General features: G+C 42.4%; 1 non-coding gene and 1 pseudogene across 1 annotated transcript; both read left to right on the top strand.

The window, feature by feature from the left end:
* Positions 1 to 23,840, top strand: part of LOC109575113 (ankyrin repeat domain-containing protein 26-like) — a 502,197-nt pseudogene that overhangs the window by 65,872 nt on the left and 412,485 nt on the right.
* LOC139178522 (U6 spliceosomal RNA) lies at positions 17,551 to 17,657 on the top strand. The gene has a single exon (XR_011562905.1). It is a non-coding gene; the product is annotated as a U6 spliceosomal RNA (small nuclear RNA).

Raw genomic sequence — 23,840 nt, 5'->3', positions numbered from 1 at the left:
TCACCTCTTTACCACTGACTTGGATGTTAGCTGTGGGTTTGTCTTATATACCCTTTAGGATGTTCCATGTTTAACCACTATATTGAGAGATTGTACCAAAATTGATGTTACACTTTGTTGAACGCTTTTTCTGCAATTATTGAGAAGATCACATGATTTCGTTCTTAATTTTGTTCATATTGTGTATCACAGTGATTGATGTGCAAATAATAAATCATGCTTTCAGGCACAGAATAAATTCCATTTGATCATAGTGTATGATTCTTTTTAATGTGTCTTCAATTTGGTTTGCTAATATTCTTTTGAAGATTATTCTGTGTACACCAGGGTCAGGGTTCTCTGGTGGTTCATATGGTAAAGAGTCTGCCTGCAATGCGGGAGATCAGGGTTTGACCCCTGGGTCAGGAAGATCCCCTCGAGAAAGGAATGGCTACACACTCCAATATTCTTGCCTGGAAAATTCTGTGGACAGAGGACCTGGTGAGCTACAGTCCGTGGGTCACAAATAACTGGACATGACTGACTGACTCACACTTACAAGAGTGCTTCTTGACATTCTTAATATCTAAATTTAAGATTTTATCTCAGTCAAAAATTACAGCCTAAGGCAAAAATGTCAAAAGTCCAAGAGTCCTTAGAAGTAAATGAGAATACAGCATAACAGATGAAAGCAAGAAGGACTCCACATAATTTACTTTTCATAAGAATTTTAGATCTTCAGAGGAATTCTCATTGAACTGAATTAAAATGCAAGCTTTAGTTTAAAATGGAAAACTTTTTTGGTATTATGTTTCTATGTTGAGACTGAAATGTTATTATTTATATGTGAGATATTAAGCAATACTGTGTAGCTATTAAAATCATATTTTCAAAACCTTTAATGACATTTATAAGCACTTATAATGGAAAAATAGCTAGGAATAGAAGATGATCCAATATAGCTTTAGATGATAGTATAGATGTGTTGAACGATAGTTTTTAGATTGTATTTATTTATTTTTAATTGAAGGATAACTGCTTTACAATGTTTGGTTTGTTTTCCTCATACAACAACACAAATAGGCCATAAGTGTATTATCCACTCTTTGGTTAGCCTGCCTCCCACTTCCTGCCATCCCACCCTCTGGGTAGTCACAGAGCACCATGCTGGGCTCCCCATGTTATATAGAAACTTCCCACTAGCTAGCTATTTTACATATGGTAGTGGCGATGTTTCAATGCTACTCTCTCAATTCATCCCACCCTCTCCTTCTCCAGCCGAGTTCACAAGTCCTTCCTCTACATCTGTGTATCTATTTCTGCCCTTCAAATATTCACCAGTACCATTTTACAAGATTCCATGTGTATGCATTCATATACTATATTTGTTTTTCTCTTTCTGACTTACTTCACTCTGTATCACAGTTTCTAGGTTCATCCACCTCAGTTAAACTAACTCGTATTGTTCCTTTTCATGGCTGAGTAATATTCCATTGTGTATGTGTTCCACAACTTCTTTATACATTGTTTTCTTGATAGACATTAGGTTGCTTCCATGCCCTGGCTATTTTAAATAGTGCTGCAGTGGACATTGGGGTACATATGTCTTTTTAGAGGTATGGTTTTCTCCGGGTATATGTCCAGTAGGGGATTGTTGCATCATATGGTAGTTTTATTCCTACTTTTTAAAGAAACCTACATTCCTTCTCCATAGTGGCTGTTGGGGATTTTCTCCCCGGGACTTGGAAGCGACGAACCTGAAAGAAGGACACTCGGACAGTCTCTTGCAAGGACTGACAAGTTTATTTCTGCAGTCAAGCTTTTTTATAGAAGAAGGAACAAAGAGCTTAGAGTATACAGCCAGCAGAGTGCATACAGGGTTAACACCTAATCAGTAAAAATATTTCAAGGACAGCGTGCTCTAAGTGACCCATGTGCTTATCCCATAACCTGTTTTCTCAAGCAACATCCTTAATATTTATTATTAAATCTTGGCGCCAAGCATATCCAAAGGCAGGAGATGTTTTTCTGCCCGAGCACACCAAGCCCGGGTATTTCTGGCCCTTCGCCATTTTCCCAAGGACTTCCTTCAACCGGCTATTTTGTACTGGGCTTCCCAACAGTGGCTGTATCCATTTACATGTCTACCAACAGTGCAAGAGGGTTCCCTTTCTTCCGTGTCCTGTCCAGCATTTATTATTTGTAGAATTGTTGATGATGGCCATTCTGACTGGTGTGAGGTGATACCTCATGTAGTTTTGATTAGCATTTCCTTAATAATGAGTGACGTGGAGCATCTTTGCACGGGTTTGGTGTCCTTCTTAATGTCTTCTTTGGAGAAATTTGTTCATGTCTGCTGCTCACTTTTCAGTTGGTTGCTTTTTATCTGATATTAGGCTCGATGATCTACTTGTGTACTTCGTAGATAATCCTTTGTCAATTGCTTAATTTACACTTCTCCTATTCTGAGGGTTGTCTTTTCATCTTGTTTATAGTTTTCTTTGCTGCTTAAATACTTTGAAGTTTCTCTAGATGCCATTTTTTTTATTTTTGTTTTTATTTCAGTCATTCTTGGAGGTCTTGCTGTGATAAATGGCAAAGAGTGTTCTGCCTATGTTTTCCTCTAAGAATTTTATAGTTTCTGGCCTTACTTTTGGTCTTTAATCCATTGTGAATTATTTTTGTGTATAGTGTGAAGAAGTGTTCCAATTTCATTCTTTTACATGTAGTTGTCCAGTTTCCCAGCATCACTTACTGAAGAGACTCTCTTTTCTGTCCTTTCTCCATGGTACATTCTTGCCTGCCTTGTCAAAGAAAAGATGACCATAGGAGTGTGGGTTTGTCTCTCAGCTTTGTATCTTGTTCCATTGCTCTATGTTTCTGCTTTTGTGCCTGTATCATAGTGTCTTGGTAGTATAGTCTGTAGTCAGAAGGTTGATTCCTCCAGTTCCACCTTTCTTTCCAAAATTGCTTTGGCCCTTCTGGGTCTTTTTTCCCCCCATATAATTTGTAAAATTATTAGTCCTACTTCTTTTAAAAAATGTCATTGGTTGTTTGATAGGGATGAATTGAATCTGCAGATTGCTTTGGGTAGTATAGTCATTTTCACAACATTGATTTCTTTCAAGTTAAGAAAAAGGCGTATCTTTCTGTTTGTTTCATCTTTGCTATCTTTCATCATACAGCCTGTCTTTCTGCATACGTGTGTTTTGTCTGTTTAGGTAACTTTATTCCTAGCTATTGGGGAAGAAAATGGCAACCCACTCCAGTACTCTTGCCTGGAAAATCCCATGGACGAAGGAGCCTGATAGGCTACAGTCCATGAGGTCCCAAAGAGTCGGACACGACTGAGCAACTTCACTTTCACATTTCACTTTCATGCATTGGAGAAGGAAATGGCAACCCACTCCAGTGTTCTTGCCAGGAGAATCCCAGGGATGGGGGAGGCTGGTGGGCTCCCATCTATGGGGTCGCACAGAGTCAGATGTGACTGACATGACTTAGCAGCAGCAGCATTCCTAGCTATGCTATTCTTGTTGCAGTGGGGAGTGGCACTGTTTCCTTAGTTTCTCTTCCTGATTTTTCTTGTTGTGCTATAAGTATGCAAAGGATTTCTGTGTATTAATTTTGTATCCTGGGCTTTACGAAATTCATTGATTAGCTCTAGTAATTTTCTGGTTCTATCTTTAGGGTCTTCTGTGAATAGAAACAGGTCATCTGCAATCAATGACAGATGGACTTCTTCTTTTCCAATATGCATTCTTTCTCATTTTCTTCTCTGATTGCTGTGTCTTTGACTCACAAAACTATATTGATTAATAGGAATAAGAGTGGGCACCATTGTCTTGATGCTGATCTTAGAGGAAATGCTTACATTTTGACACCATTGACAATAGTTTGCTGAGAGATTTTCCTATATGACCTTTCTTATGTTGAGGTAGGTTTCTTCCATGTCCATTTATGGGGTGCTTTTTAAATCATAAACTTGTATTTAATTTTGTCAAAACCTTTCTCTTCATTGATCAAGATTATCATTTGCTTTTTATCTTTTAATTTGTTAATATAGTGTATCACATTGATTGATTTGCAGATAGTGAAGAATCTTTGAATCCCTGGGATAAACCCCACTTGAACTTGGTGTATGATCCTTTTCATGTGTTTTTGATTGGTTTTTGCTACAATTTTCCCCAGGATTGTTGCGTTGATGTTCATCAGTGATGTTAGCCTGTAATTTTCTTTTCTGTGTGGCATTTCTGCTTCCTTTTGGTTCATGGTAATGGTGGCCTCGCAGAATGAGTTGGGAATGCTCCTCCCTCCACATTTTTCTGGAATGGTTTGACCACCCTAGGTATTATCACATCTCTACCATTTGAGAGTATTCATCTGTGAAGTCCCGGGCATTTCTTTGTTGGAGACTTTTTATCACAGTTAGTAGTGCTTGTGATTGATCTGTTCATAGTTAGAGCTTGTGACTGGTGTTGGTGCTTGACTTATTCATATTTTCTATTTCTTCCTGGTTCAGTCTTAGAAGATTGTACTTTTCTAAGAATTTGTCCATTTGTTCCAGGTTATCCATTTTATTATCATGCAGTTGTTTCTAATTGTCTCTTATGATCCTTTCTCTTTCTGTGTTGTCTGTTGTAACGTCTCCTTTTTCCTTTCCAGTTCATTTGAGTGGGCTGCCTTCTATGGGGTTGCATAGAGTTGGACACGACTGAAGCGACCTAGCAGCAGCAGCAGCATATAAGGCTCAGTGACCCCGAGTGCCGAGGTCCAGCCCCAGCTGATCCAGGGTATTCGAAGGGGAGATGGCGTCAGCGACCTATTCAAATGTTAATTAGAGATATAAAGAGTAATAGAATGAGGATAGCTCAGTAGGAAAATTCAGTGGAGAAAAGAAGCTGAGTAGCTTAGTTTACACGGAAATTCAATATAACCCATGACACCAGGTTAGCTCTGACCACGGAGGCCGCAGGCGCCCTCTCGAATAGCGGAAGGTGCCCCACCTTAGACACCTTCTTGAGTGGGTCTTAGAAGCCCAGGCAAATAAATGGTCACAAAGGATATCCGCGCTCCAGATGGAGACTCAGCTGGAAGTTAAGGAGTAAAATGACATGGGGAGACCAAGCTCTGGTGAGCAAGGCCCGTAGCTTTATTTTCAACAGGGGCTTTTATACCCTAAGTTACACATAGAGGATAATAGGGGATGCAAAGTCAGCAGTCCTTGATCCTTATCAAAAACCAGGGTTCCTTTCCTGCAAATTTATCGTATACAAATGGTTTAGGTGATTTACATCATCTTCTGGCCAGAAGGACTATTAACATTTTATGACTCTTGACAAAGACTTATCAACCATAAGACTTATTTTCTCTAAGAGTAATTATTTTAAGGTTTGGCGCCATCTTCCAAAGATAAAATTGCATTCCTATAGGGCGGATGTGTAATGGGTTTACAACAAAGGAAAGAATTTATTACCTTAAGGGTCTAAAGTTACTAACACCAAGGCCACTACTTATTTTTTCTACATACCCACTATTAATTAATACACATTCAAGGATACAATTCAGGGGATGTGAAAACTTGGCAACAAGCATTGGCTCATCAATGGAATCGTTTACTAGTTTTATTCTGACAGTTTCTAACTTTCTGAGAGGCTCTAAGCTATTTCAATATCTTAAGCTTCCCATGCCTCTCGAGGCTGAGAGACTGTAAACAAATGTATGCATAGCTGTAGGAGTCCGGGTAAACTTGTCAGGCGAGTTAGAGAGCTATCTGAGGGGTTTGGATTTAAACACTCCTAATTGCCCAGGACCTTTATTAATTGGAGCTGTAAGTTAACCCTTTGTCAGAGAGAGCGAGATGGTGGTAGGGGACAGCTTCCAGTAAAGTCAGAGGTGAGAGCACAAAGCAATAAAGTAGGCAGACTCTGGTTTTAGGAGGGTAGATGCTCGAGAATATCCAGGGGGACTCCTGAGGCTTGATCCCGCCTTTGCGTGTGCCGAGCCTCCTTCCTCATGACCTTTGTCATGAGTGGAATGTCTCTTGCCAGCTCCCGGAATCTCCCCTTTTTTATTTCTTAAAGCAGCCAGATGTAGCTCAGTCGCGAGCCTCTGAATGCTCTGCCTAAGAATCCTGACAGTACAAGGGAGAATGATTATGAGAAGCAGAATTAAAGCAGCCACTGCAGCATAGCTAAGGACGGTAGACAGAATATTCTTTCCTGAGATGTAGTTAGAGAAAGTATGGAAGAAATCATTTGCTGTTCCAGCAGCAGTAAAATCTAATCGGGAGTGTTCAATGGTTGCTATTTGATTGTGAAGTTTCCCTAAGTCTAAACCAATATCAGAGCTGTTCCAGATACCTGAAATATGGTTTTTAATCTTTTCCCATTCAAAATCTGCCTCATTTACTTTCAGGGGTGTTACGCACATCCACCGGTAGTCAGCATGACAGGACAATGCCATTTTTACCTTTAAAGCCTGCAATTCAGTCCCAATATGTATTACTGCTTCCTCTAGGGCGTCTACCCTCATTTCTAATTTTCTGTCTATAGCTTCCTGTGTTGTCAATGCTAAAGAAACATTTTTGGACATAGAATCAACATATTGAGCAGTATGTACTTGTTGAGTCAATGATATTGCTGCCACAGTAACGGAAGTAATTGCACTTATCAAAGCTGCTATTCCCAAGATAAGTAAGCCCACGAACCATTGTGTTTGCATTAAATCCTATAGTTGTTGTAATACAGCAAGAGCATAACTCAACAAGTGGTTACATCATAAGATAAGGTGGATGTTGTAACATTACAAAGGAGCAAACATTATATTGAGGGTTTAAACAAGATGAGTGCATACATTGTTCACAACAACACCACAAAGGAGCAAACATTATATTGAGGATTTAAACAAGATGAACCAGGGAGCAGCTGTAGGCATCGGCCCAGGGGAGCAGTGTCCCCAGCAGCAGGAGGCAGAATGCGAATGGCAGGCTGTGGGCCGCGGCCCTTACAGCAGGTGGACAGGCGGGGTTTGCGGACTCGGGCTAGCCGCCGCTGCTTGGGCTTGGGGCGTTCCCCTCTTGCCGGTGGGGCCGTGCTGGTCTGGACGGCACTCTGCGGGCACAGTTTTCTTTCTGGCCCTCACTCGCCACACAGATTTCTTTGCTCTTGGTCACAGGGTGCAGCGAGGGGGTGCGGGGCGCTGCTGGCGGCGCGGAGGCGAGAGCTGGCTGGGGGAGGGGGAGCGAGCGAGTGCACGCACCATGAACCTGGTCTTTGGGGAATGTGACATGATGAATTTTTCTGAGATCCAAATCGGAGAATCTGCATTCTGTAGAAATACACAAGCATACCCTCTCCCACAAGTTGGCAACACATCTGGCCTTTTTCACTTTCCAGTAAGGAGGTGTTTTTACTTGACCAGGGGCCGAGTCGTAGCCTGTAATTCAGGCATCTAGTGTCTCATCATTGTAGTCTGCCCCTGTGTGTTTACGTTTAAGTGATTAATTACAATTTGGACATAACTTTACTATTTGTCCAGCTGTTTTCCTAGGGATATGTTAATTTAAGTTTAATGTTTAGTTTAGGTCTCTATATAAATTTAAATAATAAATGTATAACCTCCTTATCTCATTTTGGTATACAGATATACCTAAATGCAAAATGTATTTATATATATATTTATATATGGCAACAAGTATAAACTTATTGACATATAATATATATAAATCAATATACTTGAATTAATCTTTATAATTAATATATTAATTAATATATATTACAGTAATACAGCACGTACACAGCTAATACCAACCAACACAAACCAATGTACTGCAATAATACATGTCACACATATATAATTATACAGTATATAGAACATATATCATCACAGCACATCAATCCATACCAATTAACATCAGCCACACACACATTATATTACTGCAATATATATTTAATTATACAGTATATGTATGTATATATAGTATATATATTAATTTATATACAAATTAATTAAGTATATATCTATAAATAGAATTAGTTATACCTTTATTATATTTTATTTATACCCATACCTAATTAGGCAAACTGTAATTAGGCAAATATATTTATATTATGTATTTATAACAATATATAAAGTATTGTTAAATGTACCACCTGTACAGCATCCCCACCCCACATACCACTTTCTCTAATCCCACCAACTCATTTTCAGTAGTATGTGTTGGCCAGGAGCTGGGCCAGTCTTTCCCAGCAATGTTAAAGACGTCTGTTCCTGTGTCTAATAGCCCTGGCATTTTATTCTCTTGAGTTAAAAGACCTTTTAAAGGCCTTGGAGCTGTAATTTCCTGCACCCAAAAGGCTAGATCACTAGATCCAAATATTTTGTGGCTCCTAGCTTGAGAAGTCAAGTTTTTTCCTATCTGATAATAAGGTAAAAGCAAAAGCTGTGTTACTCTTTGACCTTTATTAATTTGTACAGTTTAGGTAGGCGGTGAGATGAAGACTTTAATTTCTCAATATAATCAGAATCTACTACACCATGCACCACTGAAATTTCTTTCTTTTTTTTTTTTAAGAAAGCGAGCTACGCCCCAGGACAAATCTTACAATGTCCTCGGGTAGGGGGCCAGCCACTCCCGTTGGAATTGGAGTAAGTGGCAAATCAGGGGTTAATATTGTTGCTAAATCCCCTCACCAGTTCTTCTTTTCTCTTATCCTGGGTGAGACCCCCCCACCGAGGGGGTTTTCTCTAAGGAGCATGCTCTGCATATTGTGCACACAGTCTGTTTTAAAAGCTCCTTTGTTTAAAAAACTTTTTATCTTCCTCAGGCTTAGGCAACACTTTGAGAGGTTTTGGGGGCAAAGTGGGGAAATCCTGGGTCCTGGGAGGCACAAACGGAGGCAGTGGCGATCGCCTTAAATCAGAAAGTGGTGGATAAGTTTTTTAAAGGTTTGCACAGAGTGGGAGGGAGCTCGCCAGGGCGCTCGGCCACAGCGTCCTGTAAGCCCTCTCCTTCCTTGGGAGGTAGAGCAGTTTCTCTCTCCTTTTTTTTTTCTTTTTTTCCAATAGCAGAAATTATGATCTGTGCAGAAAGTGGAGACTCACCACCATCTACCGCTATAGCCTCCCCCATAGGCTATCTAACAGCCTCATGACAAGGGTCTAGGACATTTCTAATCATATTTCACAGAGCCAATAAATATTTGTCTATTCTTAGATGCAGAGAAACCCATTTTTTAAATTTTTTTTTTTTTTGAGAATATTTTTATTTATTTTGTAACCTCTTTACCCTGGCTAAACTGCAGCAGGGACTAGAAAAGAAGCCTCAAGGTGAGGATCAAATTTATCCTCTGGACTAGAGAAAACCCTTCTCTGGGAAACTCCTAGCAGAGGCCCCTTACCCCGACATGGAGGAGGAGGCATGGGGGGATGGGAGCATCCCGTATTTCTCGTCTCCTGTTCCGGAGATCCTTTAACTGTTTGGTGACTAAATCTTACGGACGATCTGATCGGGGATGTTTCCCTCAAGCTCCTAGGAGCGGATGGTCTGATTAGGGATGTTTTTCTTAAACTTTTAGGAGCATCTTTAGCTAAAAAAGACCAATGCTCATCAGAATGGTATCGAGCTGTTGTTTTTTCTGAATCTTTTTTATCCTGAGGGGAGAGTTGATCTTTTTTCTCATCCCTATTTTTTACATGCTTATTGGCAGTCATAGCGGCTAGCCATTTGTTTAGCTGCCAATAGCTAGGTATAGCCTCTTCATTTTCACTTTCCTTTATAACAGGTACCTTTTCAGATTCGCTTTTCTGTTTAACAGGTACTTTTCCAACTTCACTTTCCTCTGTAACAGGTACATTTTAAACTCATGAGCTGGATCTAAAGCATCTCTAGTCATATTCCACAGAGGAAAGTTGTAAGTAGGGATTTTCTCCAAGCCATGCTGAACACAATAAGCTCTTAGCTGTTTCCCTACTTTTTCCCAGATATCTAGGTTAACAGTGCCCTGTTGTAGAAACCAAGGGCAGTGGTCTTGTACAAATGAAAAAAAAAAAAAATGATTGAATGGCAGATTTTTTAACTCTTATTCCTCTTTTACTTAATAACTGTAAAATTACTCCTATAAAGAGTTGTCTTTGATTTGATTCAGTGTTACCCATGTCAGAAAATTAAGTATAGTAAAAGATTTTGCTTTTAGCTATCAAAAGATTAGGCCTTTTTTGTCAGCCTTTTTAGAAACCGTTTTTTCTCTCTAACTCTTCAACACTTTCAACACTTCCCACTCCTCTCACCCTGTCTATTCTACAGGGGGATCTGCAGCACCCTAAGTGGGGTCCTATCCGTCCCAAGAACTCAACACTGGGGGAATGGGGTTGGGGACTTACCTTCGAAACTCCTGTCTCAGGCGCCACCTGCCGAGGTCCAGCCCCAGCTGATCCAGGGTATTCGAAGGGGAGATGGCGTCGGCGACCTATTCAAATGTTAATTAGAGATATAAAGAGTAATAGAATGAGGATAGCTCAGTAGGAAAATTCAGTGGAGAAAAGAAGCTGAGTAGCTTGGTTTACGCAGAAAATCAATATAACCCATAACACCAGATTAGCTCTGACCACGGAGGCCGCAGGTGCCCTCTCGAATAGCGGAAGGTGCCCCCACCTTAGACACCTTCTCGAGTGGGTCTTAGAAGCCCAGGCAAATAAATGGTCACAGAGGATATCTGCGCTCCAGATGGAGACTCAGCTGGAAGTTAAGGAGTGAAATGATATGGGGAGACCAAGCTCTGGTGAGCAAGGCCCATAGCTTTATTTTCAACAGGGGCTTTTATACTCTAAGTTACACATAGAGGATAATAGGGGATGCAAAGTCAGCAGTCCTTGATCCTTATCAAAAACCAGGGTTTCTTTCCTGCAAATTTATCGTATACAAATGGTTTAGGTGATTTACATCATCTTCTGGCCAGAAGGACTATTAACATTTTATGACTCTTGACAAAGACTTATCAACCATAAGACTTATTTTCTCTAAGAGTAATTATTTTAAGGTTTGGCGCCATCTTCCGAAGATGTTAGATAAAATTGCATTCCTGTAGGGTGGATGTGTAATGGGTTTACAAAAAAGGAAAGCATTTATTACCTTAAGGGTCTAAAGTTACTAACACCAAGGCCACAACTTATTTTTTCTACATACCAACTATTAATTAATACACATTCAAGGATACAATTCAGGGGATGTGAAAACTTGGCAACAAGCATTGGCTCATCAATTAAATCATTTACTAGCTTTATTCTGACAGTTTCTAACCCTCTGAGAGGCTCTAATCTATTTGAATATCTTAAGCTTCCCAAGCCTCTCGAGGCTGAGAGACTGTAAACAATCGTATGCATAGCTGTAGGAGTCCGGGTAAACTTGTCAGGCGAATTAGAGAGCTATCTGAGGGGTTTGGATTTAAGCACTCCTAATTGCCCAGGAACTTCATTAATTGGAGCTGCAAGTTAACTCTTTGACAGAGAGAGTGAGATGGTGGTAGGGGACAGCCCCCAGTAAAGTCATAGGTGAGAGCACAAAGAAATAAAGTAGGCAGACTCTGGTTTTGGGGGGTAGATGCTCGAGAATATCCAGGGGGACTCCTGAGGCTCGATCCCGCCTTTGCGTGTGCCGAGCCTCCTTCCTCATGACCTTTGTCATGAGTGGAATGTCTCTAGCTGGCTCCCAGCAAGTCATAATGATATACATATATGTATCCCCCCACCCTCTTGAGCCTCCTTTGCCCCGCATTCCACCCCTCTAGGGCATCACAGAGCTCCAGGTTGGGCTCCCTGTGCTATATAGCAGCCTCCCACAAGTTATGAGCATACATGGGGGTTCCTTGGTGGTTCAAATGGTAAAGAATCTGCCTGCAATGCAGTAGACTCATGTTTGATCCTTGGATTGGGAAGATCTCCTGGAGATGGGAATGGCAACGCACCGTAGTATTTTTGCCTGGGAAATCCCATGGACAGAGGAGCCTGGCGGGCTGTAGTTCATGAGGTCTCAAAGAGTCAGACACATCTGAGTGACTTTGAGAGTGAGTGAGTGTATATACATCAATACTACCTTCTCAGTTTGTCCTAGCCTCTCCTTCCCCCGCCGTGTCCACAAGTCCATTCCCTACATCTGCATCTCCATTTCTTCTCTGTAAACAGGTTCATCAGTACTGTTTTCCTAGATTCTGTATATATGTATGGTGCATGCATGTTGAGTCACTTTGGTCGTGACTTTGGTCATATAGACTGTAGCCTGCCATAATGCATATCATACATGCGTTAATATACAATATTTGTTTTTCTCTTTCTGACTTACTCACCTGCTCTCTTTACTCCTTCTCTACATCTATCCTTGGGGGCCCACCTTCTCCAAGAAGCTTGAGTGTTTCAACCCTCAGGGACAGGGATTTTTGTCTCAGCTGCATTCCTGAAGCCATTATCATGCAGACCCCCAAACTCAGCACTGAACATATGCTCTTCAGGACTAGTTCTCTGATGAGATGTCAGCCCCTGGAGAATCAAGCTGGAATCCCACATCCTACTGAATCTATGCTCCTGCTAGTAGATCCATGCATGTTAGCTGTGACTTTTCTGGGAAAGAGTAGGCAAAACTCTGGTTAAACACAGCCAGTCATTGGAATCCAAGAGGAAAGGGGGAAGGAGTGGGAATTTGTCTTCTTGTGTTGGAAGTTTTTCTGTTGTTTCAAGATCCACGTACAGTCAGCATATTCATGTTGCTCTAGGATTAGCACAAGGTAAGAGAACAAACAGAAGCCTTCCTTTGTGCTATTTTAGGAACAAGGAAAATAAAATAATACCTTCCAAATGAAGGAACAGCCTAGCTTTCTGTGACACAAGAATGGGCTCGTAACACCTCGGCTGTAACAGTTTCAAATGGAATCCAATTACAGTGCAGAGTATATTTATCAGTGTATTTGAGGAACCCTTTCTCCTAAGTCCCCCCAGGGGGAGATCCACAGGCCCAGGCAGGCTCCTCTCAAACTCTCCTATTCCACCCTGGCAGGTCCCAGGGATTCCCCCGCCCCACCACCTCTCCTCTTGGTAATTGTCACCACCTCCCAAAGCTGTCAAGTTTCTCACCCCTTCCTGAGGGGCTCTGGAAGCTGGTCTCTTTATGCCCATCTGTTGGACTGCACCTCACAGGCCTACAAAGCCTGCATTTGCCCAGCTTCAAGACTGAAGAAAGCCTGGATTGGGCAACAGAGGGCTTCCCTGGTGGCTCAGCAGTGAAGAATCCACTAGCAATGCAGGAGACACAGGAGATGGGGGTTCGATCCCTGCACCAGGAAGATCCCCTTTAGAAGGGAATGGCAAACCCACTCCAGTGTTATTGACCAGAGAATCCCATGAACAGAGGAATCTGCCGGGCTACAGCCCATAAAGTGCAAAGAGTCAGGCCTGATTGAAGTGCCTTAGCATGCACACGTGCATCAGGCAACAGAGACATCAGTGGTTTGACAGATGGGGAGCTTCTGTGTCTGAAGCAAAGTCCTGGAACGACCCCCCACCCTGTGCAGCAGACACCTTCAGGATGTGGCAGCAGTCTTTGCTCCTGGTGGAGGGGGAGATTGCCAGTTACAGGGGAGTTGATGTCAGATGGGCTCATCGATTACCAGGGAAACCAAAAGAAGGGCATACACCTCACCACCCCTTTGATAAGAACAATCACTAGCTGGCGTCCAAGGCAAGTATGTAGGAAGGCCAGAGTAAGTGTAAATGAAGCAGGCACTGGTCGGGCAAGGGACGGACAGAGAGCAAGGAACAGCCATCTTGAGTGGGCTAGTCAGCCACCACCCTTCCTGGTTGTCCCTGAAAAAAAGCTTGTAGACCCTCATTTTAAGACTTTAATGCCCATCATGACAAGAGGAAAGACAAAATATGGGGAATTACATGAGTGTGTGTGTATGTCCAGTGGCTGAGCTGTGTCTGACTCTTTGTAACCCCGTGGATTGTAGCCTGCCAGGCTCCTCTGTCCATGGAACTTTCCAGACAAGAATACTAGAGTGGGTTGTCATTTCCTCCTCCAGGGGATCTTCCTGACCCAGGGATCAAACCTGTATCTCCTGCATTGGTAGGTGGATTTTTTACCACTTGAGCCACCTGGGAAGCCTGAGGAAATAGACAAAGAGTACAAATCTAACAGTCTTGAGCTTGTTCCAGAGCATCTGATGATCTGGTTGTAATAACTGGAAATTTCCTTTATGTCAACATTGGGTGTTGTAAGCAGATAGGGGAGGGGGTCCCTGGAGAAAGAGAATCAAGCATGACCTCATTTTGGTCCAAGACATTTTGTGATCTAAGCCTGGCCACAATGCTTGCCCTTAAACAGGTCTCAGTTATTTATGATCTTAAGGGAAGAAGGGACTGCAGGCATGAAGGGAAAGCAGTCAAGAAACAATGGGTCTAGGACTCCCCTGGTGGTCCAGTGGCTAAGACTCTGAGCTCCCAATGCAAAGGGGCTGGGTTCCATCCCTGTCAGGGAACTGTATCCTGCATGCCACAACTAAGAGTTTGCATGCCCCAACTAAAGATCCTGCATGCTGTATGATGTGGCCATTGAAAAAAATTGGTCCTCATTAAAAAATTATACCTTAAAATTTTTTTTAATAAATAGGTGAGCAAGTAATAATCAACACAGCAATGGCCGGTTTTTGTTCTTCATTTGTCTTTAGCTCTGGAGTAAAACTATCAGTTGTAGGGGAAAGGCTAAGCAGAAAATTCTAGCCAGGGCTTTGAAGTTTAACTCCAAGATTATATGATGGCACCATTCAGCCTCCCAAATACGTGACATAAAGTTGGGTTGTGCTGCCAAATGTGCAAAGGACATTGAATTCCTATGGTTCTTTGTTAGTAGGGACTATGAATTTACATTTCAAAGCATCCATGTCTGAACAAATTGGCTTCTAACTTAGTTTGCTGTAAAAAGCCAAGCTATTTAGTACAGAGGGTTGTACACATGCACATACATATAGAATACATATATTTTTTTAAAGAATTTTTTTGATGTGGACCATTTTTAAAGTTGTTTATTGAATTTGTTACAATATTGCTTCTGTTTTTTGTTTTGGTTTTTGAGCAGTGAGACATGTGAGATCTTGGTTCCCCCATCAGGGATTGAACCTGCAGCCTCTGCATTGGAAGGCACAGTCTTAACCACGGCATCACCAGGGAAGCCCCTTTTGTTTAACTCTTAAGTAAAAACAAGAAGCCATTTGGCCCCAGTCTAACTATTCAGGGAAAGAAGTAAGTAGAATTACTCCTGTTGGAAATGCCACGTTAATTTATTATGCATAGCATGATCAAACAAGAGGCCACAAGACAGAACAAGCAGACTATGCTCTTTCAGAGGTAAAAGAGTAATGCAAAGATGCTAAGTTGTAGTCCTTCCTGAGAATTAATTGTGCCCCCAGGATTCTTAGCAATTAGGTCTTTTCATCTTGGAGGTATCAGAGGCAGAAGAGGGTGCACAGCACCAAATCCATGGCACAGAGTTCAACACACAGTATTCTACCTGGGGGCGTGGAATCAAAAACCCAGCACTGAGAAGGAGTCATGCACAGACACAAGACTTATGAAGGCCGTGCAGGGAAAGAAAATATATGGGTTACATGTCATACCACTCTGGATGCAACCATTTTTCACACAGCAGAAACTGAGAGAGAAGATAAAGGAGAAAGACAAAGAAAGTGGGGAGGGGCTTTCCCTCGTTGTCCAGTGGTTAAAAATCTGCCTTCCAATGCAGGGAACGAGGGTTTGATCCCTGGTGGGGGAACTAAGATCCCACAAGCCACAGGGCAATTAAGTTTACAAGTCACAACTACTGAGCCTGGGAGCCAAATTTAGAGAGAAGCCCACGCCCCACAGTGAAAGATCCCACATGCTGCAATTCAGACCCACCAATGCGATGGCAAGCTGGAATCAAGATTGCCGGGAGAAATATCAATAACCTCAGATATGCAGATGAATACCACCCTTATGGCAGAAAGTGAAGAGGAACTAAAAAGCCTCTTGATGAAACTGAAAGAGGAGAGTGAAAAAAGTTGGCTTAAAGCTCAACATTCAGAAAACTAAGATCATGGCATCTGGTCCCATCACTTCATGGGAAATAGATGGGGAAACAGTGGAAACCCTGTCAGACTTTACTTTTTGGGGCTCCAAAATCACTGCAGATGGTGACTGCAGCCATGAAATTAAAAGACACTTACTCCTTGGAAGAAAAGTTATGAGCAACCTAGATAGCATATTGAAAAGCAGAGACATTACTTTGACAACAAAGGTCCGTTTAGTCAGGGCTATGGTTTTTCCAGTGGTCATGTATGGAGGTAAGAGTTGGACTGTGAAGAAAGCTGAGCACTGAAGAATTGATGCTTTTGAACTGTGCTGCTGGAGAAGACTCTTGAGAGTCCCTTGGACTGCAAGGAGATCCAACCAGTCCATTCTAAAGGAGATCAGTCCTGGGTGTTCTTTGGAAGGAGTGATGCTAAAGCTGAAACTCCAGTGCTTTGGCCATCTCATGCGAAGAGTTGACTCATTGGAAAAGACTCTGATGCTGGGAGGGATTAGGGGCAGGAGGAAAAGGGGACAACAGAATGAGATGGCTGGTTGGCATCACCCTCTCGATGGATATGAGTTTGAGTGAACTCCGGGAGTTGGTGATGATCAGGGAGGCCTGGTGTGCTGCGATTCATGCTGCAAATAGTCAGACACAACTGAGTGACTGAACTGAACTGAACTGAAAGGGGATGGCACCCCACTCCAGTACTCTTGCCTGGAAAATCCCATGGGTGGAGGACCCTGGTGGGCTGCAGTCCATGGGGTCGCGAAGAGTCAGACACGTCTGAGTGGCTTCACTTTCACTTTTTACTTTCATACATTGGAGAAGGAAATGGCAGTCCACTCCAGTGTTCTTGCCTGGAGAATCCCAGGGACGAGGGAACCTGGTGGGCTGCCGTCTATGGGGTCGCACAGAGTTGGACATCACTGAAGCGACTTAGCAGCAGCAGCAGCATAGCCATAAAATAATTTAAAATATTTAAAAAAAAAGAAAAGCGGGGCAAGTAAAGGTAAAATCAAGAAAGAGAAGGATGGAGCCTCCTCCTGGCCACCTGGCTGACCCCTTGTCAGCAACTCAGCAGCCACTCAGCATCAGCACTCTCTCAGTATCCCTGCTGTCTCCATGGTGATTTAATGTGATTCTGATGGGTCTGACTAGTTCATGAACGCTTCCTGTAGCTGGGCACTGTTGTTGCTAACTCCATTTTCCAGATGAGAAAACAGTGCTTCCGAGATTGTTAACAACTTGTCCCAAATCACCAAGTTGCTAAAATTGTGGGATCAGGCCACTGAACCTAGGTTGTTTCAGGCCCAAGCGTGTGCTCTTGGTGAGCAAAGTAAAAAAATAAGATGATGTTTAATGGAGGAGAACGTGAACATGTTTGAGTACTTAATATATACCTGGCATGTGATCCTCACAACAGTCCTGCAAGGGAGGTATCATTCCCATTTCATAGATGAAGAAATTGAGGCTCAGTGCTCACTTTGGCAGCACATATACTTAAATTAGAATCATACAAAGAAGATTAGCATGGCCCCTGCTCAAGGATGACATGCAAATTGGTGAAGCAGTTCATGTTTTTATGGCAGAAACCATTACAACATTGTAAAGCGATTTTCCTCCAATAAAAAAATAGTTTTAAAAGTATGAATAAAACTGGGAAATTTCTTTAAAAATTGATGCTCAGAGAGGTTAAGTAACTTATCTAAAGTTGCACTGCAGAGCCCCAGTCTGGGGCACTTCACGTCCTCTGTGTCTATGCTGAGAGTTTTGTACTTTCTCTCTGAAGTAAATCCAGTTTGCATGCTACCATGAAAAAGAAAAAGGCCAGGTCTCTCAGACTGCAAAGCCCATATTCCATTTGTTAAAAATATATATTGTTGTTTTGCTCCTGAGTTTTATTTATTTATTTATTTGGCTTCTTCAGGTCTTCACTGTGGCATGTGGAATCTAGTTTCTTGACCAGGGATCAAACCCAGGCCCCCTACATTGGGACTAGTGTCTTAGCCACTGGACAACCAGGGAAGTCCCCCATACTCTTTCTTATTCTTTCTTCCAGATAGAATTCTCAGGAATTTCACGGATTGAACTAAGTAATTAAAAATCTCTCCTTTAGATATTTTTAGTTCTGCATATCTAAACCAAACACCTAGTGTATTTGTCAGAATTTGAAAGAAGTCTATTAAAGACTGCTTGCAAGAAAACCACTGTATAAATTATGTTTTATAAGTTCTTCTGTTTTAATTAATTAGGTTTTCTAAAGTTCGAAGGGAAAAAAAGGAGACAGAAACCAGTTTTTAATGATTTAGAATTAGGATTCATGAATACACTGGATTCTTCCTTGGTACGGGGGAAAGCAAAGAATAAATGTGGTGGGAAACTATGAGGGTCCAGAGATTCAGACTTTAGCCTGGAAGAGACATTAAAGAGGTATTTCAGGGGCTTCCCTGGTGGTCCAGTGGCTAAGACTCTGCTCCCAATGCAGTGGGTGTGGGTTTGAACCCTGGTCAGGGAACTAGATCCCACATGCCACAAGGAAGATTGAAGTTCTTATGTGCTGCAACTAAGACCCGGTGCAGTGAAATAACTCCTTAATAAATTAAATAAATATTTAAAAGAAACCTCAATTATTAAAAAAAAAAAAAAGATGCAATTCTAATTTATTTTAGAAATAGCTTGAGTGTCTGCTAGTCAACAGTAGAGCTAAGGCTGGGGTTTCCCAATTCTTAAACCATTGTTTTTTCTTAAACATGAACCATGATTTGCTTTAGAGAATACTCTGAAAGAGTCAGTTCCTAGGCAGGTTGATAGGGAGTCTAGGGGTCCCCAAGGAGAGAGGGGTCTGGAATTCTCAAGGAGGAAGAAAGGACAAACTTTTTTTCTTTCTCCAAATTCCTTAGGATTATATAACAATAATGTATCCTGCCTAAGGACAGTCTTTGGATTCAACCTTCTGTTATCTTAAAATGTTAATTATGGGAGTAGACCTGGTCTTTACAAGGATGTATCTTGCCTGAGGACAGTGTTATCTTAAAACGTAAATTATGGGAGTAGGTCTGATGAGGTCTTTACAACCTCCAGACATTCTTTGGATTATATAACCTCATTGTTAACACTAGCAAGCGGGTACTCTTTCTGCCCCCTGCTGAGGCCTATGTCAGCTTTCTCTATCTCCTTTATACTTTAATAAAACTTTATTACACAAAAGCTCTGAGTGATCAAGCCTCAGCTGTGGCCCCGGGTTGAATTCTTCTCCTCCGGGGGCCAAGAATCCTGGTGTATTCACGTGACTGAACAACAACATTTCATCTTGGGGGCTCATCCGGGATCCTTCAGGACAAGGTAAGGATGCTTGGAGCTTTAGTTCTTTGTTCTCTTAGCGAACACGTTTTCTGCTGTACTTTACTAACTCTACCGTGTGCTTGTGCAAATGAATGGCATGCCCTGCGTAAATCAAGTAAGGAGCCCTGCTCTGCGGTTCCACGGTGATCTCATAGGGCTTATGGCAGAAACCTGTCAGGGCATTATACCGACCTGCCAATGCCAAGAGGCACCCAATGTCTCCTTCGGGAACCGACCAGAAATGGGCAAAGCGTGTGGACCGAACTCTCCTTTCTCAAACTTTTCGGTCTCTTTGACCATTTCATAACTCCTTGGGAATTAGAAGTACTAACCTAATCTATCGGATCATAGACTTTCAAGGGACTTGTGATCTATACTGTTATTTTGTACTGTGGCTTAGGTCCCAAACTTGGATTGGTAGTCAAGAAAGCACCTAGCCTCGCTAGGAATCGAAAGTTCGGAAGCTAGATGGAGCTCTAGCTCCCAGAACATCTCTGAAGTTAGAGGTTATTGGGACTACAATGGGTTTCTTTGGTAATGCCGGCTCTTAGTAGATCAGAGGAGGCTCTTATACTGGTGTGGTGATGCTTGGAAAGAACATCTCAGTTTTATGCTCGTGTCGGTCTTATTGTGGTCAGGAAATAGGGTCGTGCACAGGCACTCAGGTGAGAAATGTTTCCCACAGCAGTCTTAGCTTGGGAGGCATTCCGGAAGGTTACTTTGATTCACCCTGGGTGATATCAGAGGCAAGCAATGTTAAAGGTGAAGAGCTGGACGTCAAGTAGGGATGCTATCAAGTCTACCCCTGGTACATCCCCACCCCATCTCGGTGGTAGAACTGGGAGGGACGAGTACGGCACCTGTGTCGGTAAGGGACAGACTAAGTCTGACCAGGAAGGAAAAGCTTTTGGTGTAATGTCTGTCGACACCCTCATCTAGAGCAAGGAGGGACGCCTCTGGTAGAAAAATGGCCTTGGTCGCTTTTTTTCTCTCTTACAGATGGGAGCTAACAATTCCAGCCTCACTCCTTTGAACTGTATCCTGAAAAACTGGGATAGATTTTATCCCCAGGGCTTAAAGAAGATACACCTGGTTTTCCTATGTGATACTGCATGGCCACGGTATCCACTGGAGGATGGCAAACGGTGGCCAGTTGGAGAATCTCTTAAGTATAATACTGTTCTACAATTAGACCGGTTCTGTAAGGAACAAGGGAAATGGGTAGAAGTAGCATATGTGTTGCCCTTTTTCTCTCTGTGAAATATGCCAGACTTATGTCCTAAGGGTATAGATTTGGGCGTGAAACCTTCAGCTCCCTCCTGTCCTCTTACTTTGCCCCGTACCTGGGACTCCAAACTGGGATTCAAACTGCCCACATGGAGGTCCAAACAACTCCTGTCTCAGTACGACCTCAGACTACTCTGGTTTCAGTAGAAACTCAGACCATCGAAGTAAGAGATGAGATGGAGGACAGGAGACAGAGAAGAGGAAAAACAGGTTTCTCCAATCTATCCCTGGGATCATATGCACAGAGCAGCCAAAGAGACTGAGGAACAGCCACACAAGCTGTTGCCTCTTTATGAAACACCCACCAGGAGAAATAATCAGTCTGTGAGAGTTAATAAGTCTTTCTCTTATCAAGAAATACAAAGAATCAAGGAGGATCTGCGAGACTATTTAGAGGACCCAGAAAAATATATTAGAGATTTTAAAGGTGTTACTCTGCTTTATGATTTCACTTGGAAGGATGTGATGTATATCTTGGGACAAATGCTGACTCCCAAGTCAAAGACTCGAGTTTTGGGAAAAGCGGCTGCTTATGGAGATGAATGGCTTGGTAATGAATCAGTAGGGAAGAGGAAGAATGAGATATCGGCCCTCCCCACTGGGAATCAGGCGGTCCCAACTATAGAACCAGACTGGGACTACAACACAGCTAAAGGAAGATGGGATCAGAGTCATTTTCTTAGATGTATTCTTGAAGGACTTAGGCAGGCACATTCTAAGCCTTTAAACTATGGCAAATTGGCAGACATAGAATCGGAGGAGAAGGAAGCTCCTGGTAAATTCCTAGATAGACTGAGAGAAGGCCTTCACAGATTCACTGAGATTGATCCCGAAAGTGAAGAGGGAAAAGTGATCTTAAGGGATAGATTTCTCACTCAGTCGGCTCCAGATAGCAGCTGTAAGCTATTAAAACGGGCGTATGGACCAAATCAGTCTTTAGATACTCTGTTACAACCGGCTCAGACAGTTTATTATGGTAGGGAATATGAGGAAAAGAAAGAAAGGCCAAAAAAAAAAAAAAAAAAAAAGACAAAGGAAAAGGCGGAAGCATTCGCCATGGCTATGAAAAACGTTCTTGAACAGCCTGAGAAAAATGCCTAGAGGGGCCCAGGTGAAAAGGGATGGGTTTGCTCTTACTGTGGAAAGGAGGGGCACCTCAAGCGGGATTGCCCTCAGGCATCTAAGCCACCCCCGGCTGCATGTTCGGTCTACAAAGGACCACACTGGAAGAGAGACTGCCCCCAGAGTTGTAGGTCTAACGGGTCAGACTCTCAAGACAATCAGGACTGAAGGTACCCGGGGGTCCCCACACAAGCTCCCGTCCTAATTACACCTGAGGAACCCCGGGTATTAATAATTGTTGGGGGGTCAATCCATCGATTGCCTTTTAGATACTGGGGCAACTTATTCTGTGCTTACTGAAGCCCCTGGCCCACTTTCTTCCCGATCTGCTTCCATAATGGGACTGTCTGGACGAGCCAAAAGGTATTATTTCAGTTATTCTTTATCTTGCAACTGGGATTCTGTGCTGTTTTCACACGAGTTTCTGATCGTGCCAGAATCTCCCTCACCCCTTTTGGGAAGGGATATACTGAGCAAGGCCCATGCCTCTGTTTTCATGAATATGGAGCCCTTCCTTTCTCTCCTTTTGGTTGAACAAAATGTAAATCCTAGAGTATGGGCTGATGGAAAATCTGTGGGTCGAGCACAAGATGCTATTCCTGTAGTTGTTAAGCTCAAAGACCCACATGTATTTCCACATAAGAAGCAGTATCCACTGAAACCTGAAGTTAAGGAAGGGTTAAAACCCATCATCGAAAATTTAAAGGAGCAGGGACTATTAATTCCCTGTAACAGTCCTTGCAACACTTCTATTTTGGGTATAAAGAAATCGAATGGTAAATGGAGACTAGTTCAAGATTTACGAATAATAAATGAGGCTGTAGTTCCTTTACACCCCGTGGTGCCTAATCCTTATACTCTATTGTCTGAAATTCCTGAACGGGCCAAATATTTCTCAGTAATTGATTTAAAGAATGTCTTCTTTTCAGTGCCTTCGGCGGAAGAAAGTCAATTTCTATTTGCCTTTGAAGACCCTACACAGCCAGCTTCTCAGTTAACCTGGACAGTTTTGCCCCAGGGATTTCGTGACAGTCCTCACTTATTTGTACAAAGTTTGTCACAGGATCTACAAAACTTTAACAGCTCTGAAGCAGCGGTGTTACAATATGTAGATGATATTTTGCTCTGTGCTGAGACAGAGGAAGCTTGTTCGCGAGCCTCAGAAGATTTCTTAAACTTTCTGGCAGACTGTGGTTACAAGGCATCAAGAGAAAAGGCTCAGCTTTGTCAACAATTGGTTAGATATCTGGGCCTAATCATATCAGAAGGGACTAGGGCCATAGTCCCTGAGAGAATTAAACCTATACTAAATCACCTCCTACCTATGACTTTAAGACAATTGAGAGGATTTTGGGGAATCACAGGTTACTGTCCCATTTGGATTCCGGGTTATGGGGAACTGGCCCGGCCTTTATATAAACTTATAGCTGAAACTCAGCAGGCCCAAACTGACAAACTGGTTTGGTCTCCAGAAACTCAAAAGGCTTTTAAGGTTCTTCAGACTGCTCTCCTGCAAGCTCCAGCTCTGAGCTTGCCCACAGGGTCAGAGTTTGTTTGTCACTGAAACAAAATGTGTGGCATTGGGAGTTTTGACACAACCCCAAGGGCCTCACCAGCAACCTATTGCTTATCTAAGCAGAGGATTAGATGTGGTTTCATGTGGGTGGTCCCACTGCCTAAGAGTAATTGGGGCAGTGGCTTTATTAGCACCTGAAGCTTTAAAAATAATTAATGGACGAAACCTTACTGTACTGACTTCTCATGATGTGAGTGGAATCTTAAATTTTAAGGTTAATATTGGATGACAGACAGTAGGCTTCCTAAGTATCAGTCATTGTTGTTAGAAGGACCAGTAACTACGCTTAAAGTCTGTGGAAATTTAAATCCTGCCACTTTCCTTCCTGAGAAGGAAAATGAAACACCTGATCACGATTGTTCTCAATTCCTAACTTTAAACTATGCAGCTCGGGAGGATCTAAAGGATAAACTGCTGGGTCTGCAGAGTGCTCCCCTC

This window comes from Bos indicus, chromosome 21, assembly GCF_029378745.1.
Source record: "Bos indicus isolate NIAB-ARS_2022 breed Sahiwal x Tharparkar chromosome 21, NIAB-ARS_B.indTharparkar_mat_pri_1.0, whole genome shotgun sequence".
NCBI classification, from domain to species: domain Eukaryota; kingdom Metazoa; phylum Chordata; class Mammalia; order Artiodactyla; family Bovidae; genus Bos; species Bos indicus.
The sequence above is the reverse complement of the archived record's forward strand: the minus strand, read 5'-3'. Positions and strand labels throughout refer to the sequence as shown.